The following is an 18,245-nucleotide window of genomic DNA, read 5'->3' as shown; positions in this document are numbered from 1 at the left end:
TAAGAAAGTTCTACTGAATTAATTTGTTCATCAGGTTGGCTTAATTATCAAAACACAGGGATAGGATTTTATCTACAATAAATTGGCATGATACAATGCATAATCCAGAACAAGCTGCATCATTGTCTGGATTGGGGGCGGGCGGGGAGGGCTACTGCACAGGATTGAAAAAGTTGCAGAGAGTTGTAAAGTTAGTCACCTCCATCGTGGGCACAAGCCTCAGTAGTATCCAAGACATCTTTAAAGAGTGATGCCTCAAAAAGTTGACGTCCATCATTAAGGACCTCCATCACCCAGGACATACCCTCTTCTCATTTCTACCATCAGGAAGGAGGTGCAGAAGCCTGAAGGCATGCAGTCAATGATTCAGGAACAGCTTCTTCCCCTCTGCCATCCGATTCCTAAATGGACATTGAACAGAACACATGACCACTACCTCACTACTTCTTAAAATTTCCATTTCTGCTCTGCTTATTTAATTAAACTATTTAATATATATATATATATATATATATATATATACACACATTCTTACTGTAACTCACAGTTCCCTTCTTTATTAAGTATTGCATTGTACTGCTGCCACTAAGCCAACACATTTCACGACCTACAGCAAGTCAATGATATTTTAACCTAATTCTAATTCTGATTCTGCTGTTAAAGATTTCTGTTAAAAACTCAGATTGAGGAAGTATCACTGAATGAACCTGTAGTAGGGAGTAATGTACGAAATTGAAGGGATTAGTCTGTACTATGCACTGCCAAGTTGTTACTGCTCAAGAAAAGCAGATTGAAATTCTTATGTATATCTGCACGGTTTAGACTATTTACTACCTCCCTGATTTATACTGTCTGATTTCAGCAGCATCAATCTCTCTTTATTAACTGCATCAAATTACTAATTTGGTTCTCAAGTTCAGTAAAAGACCAAGGCTTATTCTTGCAGACTGGTTTAATAAAGAGAAAATGCTTCACTAAAAGTATCCTTATTGACAATGAGAAAAGGAATACAGATATTTTATGTACAGATAAAAATGATTCTGCAGATGCTGGAAATCTTGATAAACACACACAAAATGCTGGAGGAACTCAGCATGTCAGGCATCATCTATAGATCTATAGAGGCGAATATACAGTAAATGTTTTGGACTGGGACCCTTCATCAGGACTGGAAAGGAAGGAAGAATAAGAAATAATAAGGTGATGTTGTGGGGGGGGGGGGGAATATAAACTAGCAGGTGGTAAGTGAGACCAGGTGAGAGGGAAGGTGGATGATGTGCAAAGCTGGGAGGTGATAGATGGAAAAGGTCCAGTAAAAGCTGAAGAAGAAGAAATTTGATAGGAGAGGACAGTAGATCATGGAATAAGGTGGGGAAACAAAAGGAAGTGATGAACTGGTCATGGTTGTGGGAGAGGAGAAGAGATAGGGTGAAAGGGCCAGCAGAAAGGAGAAAGCACACAGCTGGAGAATTTGGTGTCCAATTCCACTATGATGTACCTCAATCATGGGTTTATGCTTATCAAAATGCATTATTTTCCAAAGAAAAGTTTTGTCTTTTGTAATAGGCAGTATGCACCTCTGATTTTATCACTTTACATGAAAACATAGAAGATTTATGGTCAAGAAAGATCGAGCTGTTCAGGCAAGTTTATTAAACACCACCATCCAACTTCTTCACATTTAATTTCCTGGGAGAAACAGGAAAAGAAATTGGTGCCAAAAGGGTTAATGAACTCAGAAAATTCTTCTCTGACTGCCAAAGCATTTTTGGAGGTCACTGGACTCAAGCATAATACTTGCCTCGAACATTATGATAGAATCTTTTCTCTGGTTAAGAATTGGCTCCATCTGGAAAACAATATCTGCCACACCCCTCCAATAAGAAAGTCTCTTCTGTCTAGAAAAAAAATATTTCTTTACATCCAGTATGTAGCGTTTTCTGAAGGTTGCAGTATTTTGTTACAAATGGCAGTTCAGTACTAATATAAGTTAACACAACACTACATCATGCATTCAATATTAAATATAAGTTTAATAGAATAAGCTAACTTATTATATATATCACTTGGAATGATTAGTAAATCAGGTTGGTTTTCTAAACATTTAAAATGTGATGCTTAAATCAGACTGTAAGTAACATTAAATGACCATTTATCTGCTGCTCACCTATTGTACAATATACCCTAAAGATTCATGTTTTGTCTTTTAATAGCAATATGTTAGCAATAAAGCGTTTTCTATAAACATAAGTTAATCAAAAGTCAGAGAGGAAAATAATATGGTCCAGATATTTCTCTCTTTAGATCCCATACCACCAGATTCAGGAACAGTTATTACCCTTTGACCATCAGCATGGTTAACTTCACTCACCTCAACACCGAACTGAACCTATGGAATTATTTTTCTTTCTTTCTTTTTAAATCTTTTTATTAGTTTTAAACAAACATAAATGAAACATTAATACAAAATGTTTGAGAGTACATAATTAATAGTTTAAATAGACATTCAGATATGTAATAATAAAAATATATAACCTCTCAAACCCAGAACAATAATGAACAAAGAAGTAAAAAGAGAAAAAAAAAGAAAAACCCCAAAAAAAAGAGAGAAAAAAAAGAAGGAAAAAGGAAGGAAGTCCTTATTTTTAAGGACTCTACAAATCATGTTCTCATTATTTGACACAGGGATTGGTGCTTGGTCCATTGTTGTTTCTCTTCTATACCAATGATCTGGATATTAATGTGGTTAACTGCATCAGCAAACCTATCATGGCTTGCTGAGGGATCTGCAAGAGCTGAGAAAATGGCAGATGGAATTTAATGCAGACAAGTGTGAGTTGTTGGACTTCGGTAGGACCAACTAGGGTAGTTCTTACACAGTGAATGGTAGAGCACTGACGTGTTTGGTAAAACAAAGGGATCTAGGAATACAGGTTCATATTTCACTGAAAATAATGTCACAGGGTCATAAAGAAAGCTTTTGGTACATTGGCCTTCATAAGTCAATGTATTGTGTACAGGAGATGAAATGTCATGCTAAAGTTGTATAAGACATTGGTGAGGCATAATCTGGAGTATTGTGTGCAGTTTTCATCACCTACCTACAGGAAAGGTGCAAATAAGGTTGAAAGAGTACAGAAAAAATATGCAAGGGCCTGAGTTATAAGGAAAGATTGAATAGGTTGGGACTATATTCCTTAGAAAGTAGAAGATTGAGAGGAGATTTTATAGAAATATACAAAATTGTGAGGGGCATAGATAGAGTAAATGCAAACAGGCTGTTTCCAGTGAGGTTGGGTGGGATTACAACCAGAGGTCATGGGTTAAGGGTGAAAGATGAAAAGTTTAAGGGGCTCATGAGGGGAAATTTCTTCACTCACAAGAGTGTGGAATGGGCTGCCAGCACAAGTGGTGCATGTGATCTCAATTTCAACTTTTAAGATAAGTTTGGACAGGTATGTGGATAGGGGGTATGGTATGGAGGTCCTGGTGCAGGTCAATGGTTTAATTGATTCCAGCATGTACAAGATGGGCCGAAGGACCTGCATCTGTGCTGTAATTCTCTAAACTCTATAACTCTAAATGGGTAAACAGGATAAAAAACAGGTCAGCTCTATGGTAAATGGAAATGGAAAAGTATCATTCTGGTCACACACGACAGTAAGGATATGATTACACTGGAATGGATGCAGATGAGATTCACCAGGATGTTGTCTGAGGTGGAGTGTTTCATTTACGAGACTGGATAATCTGGACTTGTTTTCCTTGCAGCGTAGAAGGTTGGAGAGAGGTGGGTGTGTGTGGTCTAGAGCAAGGCTCAATGGAGATATACAAAGTTACGAGGGGTGTAGAAAAGGTAGATAGTTGGAAAAAATATTTCTGATAGCAGAGGTATCTAAAACTAGGTAAGGGGCACGAGGGTCAGTGGGGACATAAGGAAAAACCTTTTCAACCCCCAAGGAGGCTGGAATCTGGATTGCATGTCAGATTGTGCAGGGGGGGGGGGGGTTTGTTGGAGGAAAAGCTCTCATAACATTTAAAAAGTATCTGGATGAAGACTTCCCTGCCTCATTTTCTGCAGTTACAACATCCCTGGTGTAAGAGGAAATTTGGAGACCATAAAGGACAAGGCCTTGTTGCCATTTCAGTCAAAGTGTTCACTGATAATTACACAGTGTCCAATTCCACTTGTAAATAAAGCAATTCACCCATCAGCACCAACAACAATTAGGCATTTAAATCCCCAAAATAATTAAAAGAGAAACAATGCTTTCTTTAAGTCCATGATCCCTCTGAAAGAACTGGCTGGTTAATCTGTTGCGGGGCATTTAAAACTCAAAGCAATCTGCCTCAAACATTATCATTTCTCTTTGAGAATACATGCCTGGGTGATTGGTGCCATTTTCAGGTTAAATAGCACCCAATGTATCAACCATCAGGCTCTTGAACAAAAGTGAATAACTACACTTACCTGCCCATCTGTTGAAATGTCCCCACAACCAATAATCTCACTTTATCTTGTTATTTCATGTTCTAATTATTTATTACTATTTACTTATATTTGCATTTGCACAGTTTGTTGTCTTCTGCACTCTACTTAATCTTTCACTGATCCTGTTATGGTTACTATTCGATGGACTTGCTGAGTATGCCTGGAGGGAAAAGAATCTCAGGGTTGAATGCAGCGACATATGTGTAGGTGTTGTTCCTGTTAAATCTAGCTGCTGATAGACACAACCTCTGTGATGTTTTTTCCCCCCCTTGCAGATGAATTACATATATAGAGAATGGTATGTGCCTGTAATAGGTTACCAGGGGTAGTAGTGGAAGCATGCAGTTTGGTGGAATTTAAAAGGCTTTTAGCTAGCCACATGAATATGAAGGGAAGTTTTCAGCAACACACACTGCTGGATGGATATGGACGATACACAATCGTGACAACGACATTTGATATAAATTGGCATCAAGTTTGGATAAACATTGTGGCTCAATGGCCTTCCAGTGTAGTACAGTTTGATGCCCTATGTTCTAATTCTGTTAAAGTATGGATTGATGACATCATTGGACTACAGATTTGACCCTCATCCTTGGAATAGGAACTGAACGCTCAACAAGGTGCAAGCATATTAGAAGTTCAAATTTTAAAGAGAAGTTATTACTAAAGTATGTATATGTCACCATATACAACCTGCAGATACATTTTCCTGTGGGCATAATGGAATCAATGAAAGACTGCACCCAATAGGATGGACAAACAACCAACGTGCAAAAGATAACAAACACAAAGAAAAGAAACAATAATTATCGAGGACATGAGGTGAAGAGTCTTTGAAAGTGAGTCTATAGGCTATGAGAACAGTTCAGTGATGGAGTTCAGTGAAGTTATCCCCTCTGGTTAAAGAGCCTGATGGTTGAGGGGTAATAACTGTTGCTGAACCTGATGCCATGGGGTCCTGGGGCCCATGTACCTTCTTCCTGATGGCAGCAGTGAGAAGAGAGCATGGCCTGAATGGTGGGGGTCTTTGATGATGTATATTGTTCCTTCTCCTGAATAAGTGGCTTCCGTGAAATTCAGACGAGGGGTACCCTTTATCTTCCTATCATTCAACTCTGGGAACATTCCTCAATAATCTGACAAAACTATGTAACAATATTCAGTTATATTATGTAGCATAAATTATACAAGTCCTAAAGCAGGCTTTGACCCAAAGTATCGGCAATTCCTTTCACTCAACTGGCAATGCACTACCTGTTGAGTTCTTCCAGGTGATTGTTTTACCAATATTCCTCCCAATCATGTATGACAAACTAAGAAACTCGTAAGACCTATGTACTTGCAGCAGCATCATATTTGTTAAGATTACTTGTCTCATTGATAGTGGACTTCATTGGCAAATAGCATCCCATAGATCAAGTAAAACTTTGAGCGGCACACAGGAAATTTCCCAGAAGGAATTGTTTATAGCCAGAGTAGTGAATCTGTGGAATGCTCTGCCACAGACTGCAGTGGAGGCCAAGTCCGTGGTATATTTAAAGTGAAGTTGATAGTTTCCTGAATGGCCGGGGCATCAAAGGATATGGTGAGAAGGCAGGTGTATGGGGTTGAGTGAGATCAGTATGATGGAATGGCGGAGCAGACTCAGTGGATTGAATGGCCGAATTCTGCTCCTATGTCTTATGGTCTTAAAATGCTGGAGGAATTCAGCAGGTTAGGCAGCATCTATGGAGGGGAAAAAATAGTTAATATTTTGGGCTCAGACACATTATTAGGACTCCCCTCCAGAGATGCTGCCTGACCTGGTGAATTCCTCCAGCATTTCTGTGTGTGTTGCATGCATTGCTCCAGCTTTCCAGCATATGCAGAATCTCTTGTGTCTTGTGCAAGAAAAGCCTTGCTTGTTTAGCACTCGTGCAGTTATTTCCCATTCCCATTCCAACATATCAGTCCATGGTCTCCTCTACGGTCCATTGGTAGAGAGTGAATCCACTCTCAGGTAGGAGGAGCAACACCTCATATTCCATCTCGGTAGCCTCCAAACTGATAACGAGAATCAATTTTTTTCAACTTACAGTAATTTATCCCCATTCCCATTCTCTTTTTCCATTCCTCACTCTGGCTCCCCTTTTACCCCTTCATGTCTCCTTACCTGCCCATTAACTTCCTTTGATGCCCCTCCTCCTTCCCTTTCTCCCATGTTCCACTCTTCTGCCCTGTTAGATTCCTTCTTCATCTCTTCCCTCTATCACTTCCCAGCTTCTTAGTTCATCACCCCTCCCCCCCAACCCACCACCCACACATAAGATACAGGAGCAGAATTGGCCGTTTGGTCTATTGAGTCAGCTCCGCCATTTCATCATGGCTGATCCAATTTTCCTCTCAGCCCCAATCTCCTGCCTTCTCACTGTATCCCTTCCTGCCCTGACCAATCAAGAATCTATCAACCTCTGCCTTAAATATACATGAAGGCAATGAATTCCATAGATTCACCACTCTCTAGCTAAAGAAATTCCTCCTCATCTCCACTCTAAAAGGATAACACTCTATTCTGAGGCTGTGTCCTCTGGTCTTAGACTCTCCCACGATAGGAAACATCCTCTCCACATCCACTCTATCAAGGCCTTTCACTATTTGATAGGTGTCAATGAGTTCACCCCTTATTCAAGTTCTTCTCATTCAAGTTCAAGATTGTCGTCATTCAACTGTACACATGTATATGACTAAATGAAACAATGTTCCCCAGGGTCCAAGCTGCTAGACACAGTACACATATCAGATACATCACATAAAATGATATTAACAGCAAATCTGGTCTCACATATCACCTGCCAGCTTGTCCTCCTCTCACCCTGCCCCCCTACCTCCTGATTCTGGCTTCTTCACCCTTCCTTTCCAGTCCTGATGAGGATCTCAGCCTGAAATGTTGACTGTTTATTCTTCTCCCAACCTACTGAGCTCCTCCAGCATTTTGTGTGTGTTGCTCTGGATTTCCAGCATCTGGAGAATCTCCTGTGTTTACAGTTACTTTCATGCTGAATGAATACTCAATGCTAAAACTCAATACTAATCTATCAGAACCTGCAGTTCATTACACAAAATATCTGATGTCTGTCCCTTTGTTTCAGAAACTTAGCCAAAAAAACAAAGGGTCAGATCTGCTTAGTGAACAAAGCCAGATAAATTACAAAAACAAACTAGGCAAAGCAGAAGCTGTGATTGCGTTGTATCAGCAGACAGAGCAGGGATAATTAGGATATGCTCAAATGACACAAGAATTCTCCATGACATCACTCGCAGTGCAGGATCACTAGGCACTTTCTGTGCCTTCAGGCTCCACTGACAAGATAATTCAGGAATTAAGGTATGAGTCTAGCTGGCAGAGGCTAACTTTGGTACGGAAAGTGCTAACACACATCTCACAAGTCTTGTGAAGGTGACTCAGGATGTCCTCAGGGAACACGAAGAATCTTAGCTGGAAATTACTGAAAAATTTTCAGCGCCATTAGTCAGTGTGAATCTTAGATCACACATTCCTGGACAATGTGGTTGTATTTTTCAGAGCAAAAGCACAAGGGATTGTTTAGGCATTACTTCCTGGCCAGGAAAAGCAAATTGAGCTGTGTGCCCAATCTCAAGATGCATTGGGTAGATCTGGCCTTGTACACATGCAACCTGCTGGTAGGTAAGGAAGAAAGGGCAGAAAGCCAGCAGGAAGCTGTGCGACCATTAAAATCACGTAGCATAACCCACATGGGGGGCTTGTGGTACGCCATTTAAGAGGTTTGGAGGTGGAAATGAGCTGTGGGTCTCCTCACCCTGCAGGAAATTTAAGGTAGATACTTTATGAGCTGCTCCTATTCCCAGGTAGTTTGTCCTGATAGAGAAGCCATTGCAATTAACCCTTTCCATCATCAGAACCTAATGACATTATCAAAAATCAATCTGTAAATATAAAGAGGAGCCCCTGGCTTTGAAAAAGCCTGCTTGCCTCTTGCAATTTTAAATGCATTGTTGCAGTCGAAGAGTGAATGAACTGTATCCCTTCTGAACAGCCCCTTTTCTCTTTGTGCTCTGCCAGGTTGGGTGACTTAAATCGAATTTAATGTAAAAGTTGATTTTATTGTCATGTGTACGAGTACATGTGCAAAGAAATACTTGTAGCTGCATCACAGGCACATTGCATCCTATCAGCAGCATTCACAAGAAAACATCAACACAAATTATACACAATTATTACAAGAAAGGTCACAATTAGAGTAAATAAGCTCATTTTAACGCACATGTGCATAATGCTGCTAAACTGTAGAGATTAGGGTTGTGTAGGTGTGGTGAACTATGTGCCTGTCGGGACACGCCCCTGCTGACTGCTCCTGTGGCTCCTCCCACAGGCCCCTGTATAAAGGAGGTCTGAGGCCTGACGCTCGGCCTCAGTCTCCAGGACCTTGTATGATAGACACTCACTCCTGGTTCCTTCTTCCAGTCAATAAAAGCCGATATCTCGCCTTACGTCTCAGTGTGAGTTATTGATGGTGCATCAGTAGGTTGACTTAAGAACCTGATGACTGAAGGGAAGTAGCCATCCTTCAACTTGGTGATTTGGGAATTTATGCTTATGTACCTCCTTCTCAACGTTAGCTGCAAAAAGATGGTATGGCCCAGATGGCGGGGATCTTTGATCATGGCTGTTGCCTTCCTGAGGTACAATGGAGGAAAGGGATGTTCCCAGGATGCACTGGGCAGAGTCCACTACTTCTGCAGTTTCTTACATTTCTGCGCATTGGAATTGCTGTACCAGACCATGAAGCAATCAGAAAGGATACTTTCAACAGTACAATGCAATACATGATAAATATAGAAAAATATATAAATAAATCAATTAGAGTAAATATATATAAATATAAATAGAAATATTTAAAATAGTGCTAAAACAAATAATTTAAAAAGTGAGGTAGCATTCATGGGTTCAATATCAATTTAGAAATTGAATAGCAGAGGGGAAGAAGCTGTTCCTGAATCAGACTTCTGAACCTCCTTCCTGATGGTCGCAATGAGAAGAGGGCATGCCCTAGGTGATCAAGGTCCTTAATGATGGGTGGTGCCTTTCTGAGGTATCACCATTTGAAGGTGTCCTACATGCAAGGGAGGCTAGTGCCCATAAACGAGCTGGCTGAGTTTACAATGTTGTGCAGCTTTTTCCAATCCAATGCAGTGGATCCTCCATACTAGATGGTGATGCAACTAGTTAGAATGCTCTCCACAGTACATCTGTATAAAACTTGTAAGTGTCTTTGATGACATACCAGTTCTTCTCAAACTCCTAGTGAAATATAGCCACTGTTGTGCCTTCTTTGTAATTGCATCAATATGTTGAAAGATCTCCAGAGATGTTGACACTCAGGAGCTTGAAACTGTTTCTTCTTTTCACTGCTGATCCCTTGATGAATATTGTTATGCGTTCCCTTGCCTTCCTCTTCCTGAAGTCCACAATCAATTCCTTGGTCTTACTGATGTTGAGTGCTAGTTTATTGCTGCAAAACCAATCAACCAACTGATCTGTCTCACTCCTGAACATCTAAGAACTTGAAGCTGCTCACCTTTTCCATTGCTGTTCCCTCAATGAGGATTTGTCAGCTCTTGACTTCATTGAAATGGCATCCAAACTCTGCTGATTCCATCTCTAACTTCAATCGAATTGTTTCTTCACTTTTCAAATAGCCTTCCATAGGACTTCTTTTATACCTGCCTTGAATGCCACAGATCTAGCCCTCAGCAGACTACACATCTCCTGCTTCATCCATGGCTTTTGATTTGAGTATGTCCAGTATGTTCTCGATGGCACGCACTCATATGCACAGATCTTGATGAAGTTGGTGACAGCTGTGGGAGTATTCATTCAGATTCAGAAATGAGTCCCTGAATATTATCTTGTCTACTGACTCAAAGCAGCCCTGATAACGCTCATCTGCCTTCCTTGACCACACTTCTTGGTCCTCACTATTGGTGTTGCTGCTGATCATTGCCACTGACTACATATTCTGTAATTTCTTCAAAAAAAAAATCACTGAAGGGAGGAAATATGAAGTGTTCATGTATTAAGAGGAGGAAAAACATGGGTTTTAGAAACCAAATAGATTTCTCTACCCTAGGAAAAAAGACTAACATTGTCCATATCGCTATCCCTCATGATTTTTTAAGATCACTCTAAGATTGTAAGGTCTGTAAGATCACTCTGCACTCCATGGAAAAAGACCACAGCTTATCTAGTCTCTCCTCGTAGTTCAAGCCCACCATCCATTCAGCCCAATTGGACCACTCCTCCATAGCTGGAGATTGTTTGTACAATGGTAATGGTATGCCCTTTAAGACTTTCCTGCCAAGATCATATACTTCATTACAGCACAATATGGGACCTTATCTCACAATGCTGTGCAGACTAATATAAACTTACTCCATGATCAAGTTAACCGCTGCAGTCTACACAGCCATAACTCTCCATTTTACTTTTGCCCATGTGCCTAACAGTTCCTAATGTATCAGCCTCTTCCAGCACCCCAGCAATGCATTGCAGGCCTCACTACTCTCTGCATAAAAAAACTTACCTCTGAAATTTCCCCTAAGCTTTTCTCCACTCACCTTAAAAAGGAAGTCCTCTTGCAATAGTCATTGCCACCCTGGGAAAAGAGGTCCGGGCTTGCGACTCTGTCTATGCACCTTATCATCTCCTCATCCTGCATCTCTCCAAAGAAAAAAGCCCGAGCTCGCTCAACCTTTCCACATAAAACATGTTCTCTAAGCCAAGCAGTGTCCTGGTAACTCTTCTCTGCACCCTCTCTAAAGCTTCCACATCCTTCCTGTAATCAAGCAACCAGAACTGAACACATACTTCAAGTGTGGTCTAACCAGATTTTTATGGAGCTGCAACATTACTTTGTGGCTGTTGAATAATCCCAGCTAATGAAGTTATATGCCTTCTTAACCACCCTATCAAATTGGGAATATATTGAATGCCAGTGTTGGGTTCAGTTACAGGGAACTAGCTGATGCTGTTTTATGAACAATTTGCCCTTAATGGAACTGTTATAAACAATATCAGGATGATCCACAACACTGTAATTACAATTAAATGATGTGGAGCAATTCTGAGGTGATCATGTCACCTCGAAATCAATGCAATTTTAATTGGGACCCATGAACAACGTGTGGGGCAGAATTCCTGGAATATGTAATGTATCTTCCACGTTACAGCTATGGTGGACAAGCTGTGTGCTGACAAAAGGACGTGGAGGAAGACAAGTCTGAGAGGTGCAATGGATGGAATATAATTCACTTATTAATTACAGGGAAGTCAGGCTAGTCTTAGCTCCCCTTGTTTTCCACTACATATACTGTGGAAATGAAAAGCTGCTTCACATTGAGCCCATTCAAGACCAGGGAAGTTGTAAGATCACCTGACTTCCAACTGCTTCTTTAATCAATGGCATATCATCAAAACCTGCTGTGTATTGAAAGGCCTAGAGAGGGTGAACGTAGAGAGGATGTCTCCTATAGTGGGGGAGTCTAGAACTAGTGGGCACAGTGGAGGTTGATAGGTTCTTGATTAATAAGGGCATCAAAGGCTATGGGGAGAAGTCTGGAGAAAAGCAATGATGGAATGGTGAATATGTGGAATTCGTGGCCATATGCAGCTGTGGAGGCCAAGTCTTTATGTATATTTGAGGTAGAGGTTGATAGATTCTTGATTGGACAGGGCATGAAGGGATATGATAAGGTCTTTTAAGAGACTCTTAGGTATGTGGAGCTTAGAAAAATAGAGGGCAATGCAGTAAGGTAACTCTAGGCAGTCACTAGAGTAGGCTACATGGTCAGCTCAACAATTTGGGCCGAAGGGCCTGTGATGTGCTGTAAATTTCTATGTTTAATGTTCTATGATATGGGGAGAAGGCAGGAAAATAGGGCTAAGAGGAAAATTGGATCAGCCATGATGAAATGGCACAGCAGACTCGATGGGTCAAATGGCCTAGTTCTGCTCCTATATCTGATGGCCTTATGGAATGGTGAAGCAGACTCTGTGCACTGAATAGCCAAGTTTATGCTCCTATGTGTTATGGTTTTATTTTCATAACTGATGTCTCATGACTCATTTAATAAAGTTGCAAAGAGCAACATCATCACCTGAAGGGAGGTGAGTAGGAACATAAATTATTAGGTACAACAGTTCTGTACTATTGAGCACATCACACGCAGTATTTGGACTGATGACGTGATAAATAACTCTCTTCTTGGAATTGAAATAATTTGTTCTGTGCTCTGTAGAGTCAAATGGCTTTACATAAGACTAGAGAGAAAATAATAAGAGGAATATGTGGTGAAGCTATGGAGCAAAGTGTTTATTGATTAATCACAGCTAACTTAAGAGATATTCGTGGTGGGGAGGAGATATGTCTCTACCACAGGAGGTGCAAGGCAGTCCTTCCCTCTGCCAGTCTGCAGGTGTAGCACTGGCTTTGCACCCCCACCCCCTCCACTCGATCAGGTGAAGCCATGGGAGCAGGTGATAGAGGGTCATTTGGGCAGATGGTGCATATCACAAGTCCTGGTTATGTGACCACTGATGCCAGGCAGACAATCTCTGAAGAGTATTGGTAATTGGCTGGGGTCACCCGTCTTGTAAAGACACTGCCCAGAAGAAGGCAATAGCAAGCCACTTCTGTAGAAAAATTTGCCAAGAACAATCATGGTCATGAGATCTTGATTGCCTATGTCATAGAACACCGTACATAATGATGACGATGATGAAATTAAGAGACAGTGCATATCCATGACAGACCATTGGCTTCTTTGCATGGGTAATCTCAGATGGACAGATGTGCCACCCAAATCTGTACTTATCTTAAGAGTTATGACTTTATGATTTGATTATTGACAAGAATTCTACACAGAGGTCATTATATTTTAAGGGAGTGAAGATGGTCCAAGATAGAAAAGAACAAAATTTGGTAGCACCTTCCTGAGTTGAGTTAGGGAATATGTCTGTCGGATTTATTCTGATCTATTGTCTTGCAATATGATTTGCGCACTGCTGTGTTAGCAGGCGCTTACAGGAATTAGGGAAGAGCATGCCACTGAGCTTTCTGCTTGTTGTTGCATTAAGCCAACTGTGAAAATGCAGCATCACGATTGGACAGATGCTATTAACGCTGTTATTCCTGGATAGCATGGATGCCTGTTGATTTGGCAAGGCTGAACGTTCTTATGTCATGCTGTCATGAATTAAAAATAAAGTATGTTCTACATAAAGCTCCTTCACCGTTGGAAATGCCTTTAGGGGAAAATAGCTGAGTAGAATTATGTGCAGTTTTAATATTTGTATATTCTGGTAAATTATAGAGTTTTAATATGAAGAACCACAGAATGCACAGCTGGATGTTAATACATTCAGAAATTTCAAATTTTCAGGTATTGTAAGTATTTTGGAACCAATGAAGAATATTCACTATTGCAATGTTTGAAGCACAATTTGTGCAGTGTTATTGATGTAAGACAACAAAGTTCTAATGAGAAGATAATTAGCAATACTAATCTTGATACAGAGTCACGTGAGTAGTTGGGCTGACCTCCATGCCTTTGTTATAGATACGGCAATAGAACATAAGCAAATACTTTTGTGGCAATCCCTAGGTACTGCGGTTAATCTTCGCCCTCAGCATTTGTGCTTGAGCCTCTGAAACGGGATTTGAACACAGAACATAGAGCACAGAACACTACAGCACAGTACAAGCCCTTTGGCCCACAATGTTGTAATGACCTCTGTTGTACCCGTTACCTCCTGCATATCCTTCCATTTATCTTTCATTCATGTGCCTGAGAGTTTCTTAACCATCCCCAGTGTTACCTGCTTTTACCACCACCCCAGCAAGGCATTCCATGCCCCCACCACTCTCTGAGTAAAGAACTTACCCTCTGACAGCCAGGCCCTGGACATGAATCCAGAATCTCACCACTCCGAGCCAAGCCTGCCATCACCAGTCATTCATCGTTAAATTAGCAGTTGTCCTTATAATTCTCAAGCCATTCAAATGGTTGATTGGGATGAGGGTCTTCAGTTATGGAGAGACTCTAGAGATAGTGTTGTAGAGTCATAGAGCATTGCAGCACAGAAACAGACCCTTTGGCCCATCTAATCCATGTTAAACTGTTATTCTGCTGAGTCCCATTTGGCCCTCCATACCCCTCCATCCGTGTACAAGCTTCGCTTAAACATTACAATGGAACCCATGGAACAGTTCTGTTGGCAGCTTGTACTACTCTCTGAGTAAGGATCCCCCTCTGGTTCCCTTAAACTTTTCATATTGAGGGTGTTGTGCTTATCACATAGGAAGCTAATTGGAGACTTTGTAGAAGACTTCAAATTCATGAATGGTGTTGGTAGAGTTGATCTGCAGGAAGTTTTTTCAATGGAGGAAGTGTTGCTAACTGGAGAACAGAGAATTAAGGTGATTCTCAACAGGATGGGAAAAATATTCAATGAGTTGTAATCCACTGTTTGGCAATGTGCTGGATGTGTATTCTACAGAAAATTTCACTGGATGCAGGTTTCTTTCAGGAGACTCCACAACATAAATAATAGGAATTGTGATCCCTCTCTGGAGAGTTCCTGATGAATAGGTGCCTGGAAAATTGTGACCTCTGAGACATGTTTGTCTCGGCCTGAAACGTCGACAGTGCTTCTCTCTCTAGATGCTGCCTGGCCTGCTGTGTTCCACCAGCATTCTGTGTGTGTTTGAATTTCCAGCATCTGCAGATTTCCTCATGTTTGCTCTGAGACATGTTTGTCTTGGTTTTGCTGGCAGCAGGGCTGGAACTGTTGGGCAATTCTCTAGAAAACAGATGTTTATTTTTTAACATTATGGGCGAATCAGTGTAATTGCTGACAGGTGAGCTATTCAACGTGTATACATATCAAACTCAGGCAGCCGAGAATGAGTGACAATGGACTAGCTATTTGCATGCTGATGCCTACCTCTGACTTTACATCAGTCACAAGTCAGAACTGATGTTTCTCATAACAACATAGACCATAAGATCACAAAGTAAAGGAGCAGAATTAGGCCATTTTGGCCATTGAGTCTGCCCTGCTATTTCATCATGGCTGATCTATTTTCATTCACAACCCCAATCTCCTGCCTTCTCCCTGTAACCTTTCACATCCTGACTAATCAAGAACCTGTAAACACAAAGTACACTGCAGATGCCGTGGTCAAATCAACACGTATAAACAAGCTGAAATGAGGCATCCACTGAGTGATGTAACGGGAAGAAGCAGCTAAGGTCAGGATTCTGGATTCTATTATCCACTATTCCCATCCCCCACATTCACATCATCCCTGCGTAGAATAGCTCTCCATGGGTGAAAGGTAGGCAATTGATCACTTGCAGGACACTTTCCCCAGCTATTGAAATGTCTTAGCGGTTCTTGAAAATATATCTACTTAATTTTTCATGATAAATATTCTCATCTATGTATTTAAATTTATGACGTCTGATTAAGTTTAAAACTAACTGGTAATTTAGCTTTACGATATTCATTTAATGTTTTCAGATCATTGCTCCGCGTGACCTTTGGTCAGATTTTTTATGTTAAGATTACAATTTGCCTCAGAAGTAAACATTGATTGAATCCATTTCAATATGTAGCACTAGAATGATACAGCAGTGTGCACAATAATAAGTTTGACTTCTTGTTGTGCAGGAAATTGCGAGTTTGTTCTGGATAACAACTAATTCCTAAACTAAATAAAAGTGTTATCTGGTTTAGATAATGGTAATCGTTTGTTTAAATTGCTTTAATTGATAACAACTTTTAAATACACTCAGTGGCCACTTTATTAGGTATTGCTATACACCTGTTCATTACTGCAAATATGTGGGATTGAGTTTAAGAGCTGAGATGTAATGTTGCAGCTATATAGGACCCTGGTCAGACTCCGCTTGGGGTACTGTGCTCAATTCTGGTCTCCTCACTACCGGAAGGATGTGGAAACCATAGAAAGGGTGCAGAGGAGATTTACAAGGATGTTGCCTGGTTTGGGGAGCATGCCTTATGAGAATAGGTTGAGTGAACTTGGCCTTTTCTCCTTGGAATGACAGAGGATGAGAAGTGACCTGATAGAGGTATACAAGATAATGAGAGGCATTGATCGTGTGGATAATCAGAGGCTTTTTCCCAGGGCTGAATTGGTTAGCATGAGAGGAATAGTTTTAAGGTACTGGGGAGTAGGTACAGAGGAGATGTCAGGGGTAAGTTTTTTACGCAGAGAGTGGTGAGTGTGTGGAATGGGCTGCCGGCAACGGTGGTGGAGACAGAAATGATAGGGTCTTTTAAGAGACTCCTGGATGGGTACATGGAGCTTAGAAAAATAGAGGGCTATGGGTAAAGCCTAGGTACTTCTAAGGTAGGGACATATTTGGCACAGCTTTGTGGGCCGAAGGGCCTGTTTTGTGCTGTATGCTTTCTATGTTTCTATCTAATGTGGCAGCAACTCAATGCATAAATGGATGCAGACGTGGTCAAGAGGTTCTGTTGTTACTCAGACCAAACATCAGAATGGGGAAGAAATGTGAGTTAAGTGAGTTTGACTGTGGAATGATAGTTGATGTCAGATGGGGTGGTTTGAATATCTCAGAAACTGCTGATCTGCTGGGTTTTTCAAGCACAACAGTCTCTAGAGTTTACAGAGGAAGGTGCAAAAGACAAAAAAATATCCAGTGAGTGGCAGTTCTGTGGTTGAAAATGCGTTGTTAATGAGAAAGTTCAGAGGAGAATAACCAGTCTGGTTCAAGCTGACAGAAAGATGACAATAACTCAAATAACCATGTATTTACAACAGTGGTGTGCAGAAGAGCATCTCTGAATGCACATCACGTTGAACCTTGAAGTGGATGGGCTGCAGCAGCAGAAAACCACACCAAGCTCCACCCCAATACCTACAGTAATAGAGTGACCACTGAGTGTATAAATTAATTTGTGAGATGATTAGGAAGCAAAGATAGATGGGAATTTTGCTTAAGTAAAACAGGCATTTGACATCTAGCAGAAAGTCCGGGGTTAAATTCGGGTAAAGTGGCAGCTCGCTAGGGTGCAGCAGCTACTCTGGGTCCACTCAAATGTGTAATCATTCATCCTTTACATCATTTCTTTTCCAATCGCAAGACACTGCAGGTTATTAAGAAAATCAAGTACTGCAGGTCTACCCCATCAATGAGTTGCTTGATAGTGATGGAGCTGGGATTATTGTGCTCCATTGTCGTGTTGTCACCTGGACTTCTACTGTTGATGGGCCGAGGCATTATGCATTCCAACAAATGGAGCAAGTGATTGATTTGGTCATTTTTCTTGTGATCACAAGACCCTTTTAGACATTGGTAACGAATAGTGTGAGTCTAGTTACACTGGTTCATTGGAGGGGCCAATGGCAGGGTAACTGCATTGCCTTGGTTGTTGCACAGACAAGGCCTTCGTGTCTGTTGCAGCTATGCAGGAGAGAAGATGCTGGAGGCAGTGTGGAAGAGAGCAGAGATCTCTGTGAGCATGCTGGAAAGCATACTGCATTAGGGCTGGGGCTTTCCATCAGTGCTGCCCTCCAGTGTCTGCTTGGCACTGTTCTTCTCAGTGGAAGAACAAACTGAACTGGGCCAACAACCCATGCACCATCAGTCTGCAAGCTATGCCACTTGGGACTTGAGTATA

This window comes from Hypanus sabinus, chromosome 1, assembly GCF_030144855.1.
Source record: "Hypanus sabinus isolate sHypSab1 chromosome 1, sHypSab1.hap1, whole genome shotgun sequence".
In the NCBI taxonomy this organism is placed as follows: Eukaryota; Metazoa; Chordata; class Chondrichthyes; order Myliobatiformes; family Dasyatidae; genus Hypanus; species Hypanus sabinus.
The sequence above is the reverse complement of the archived record's forward strand: the minus strand, read 5'-3'. Positions refer to the sequence as shown.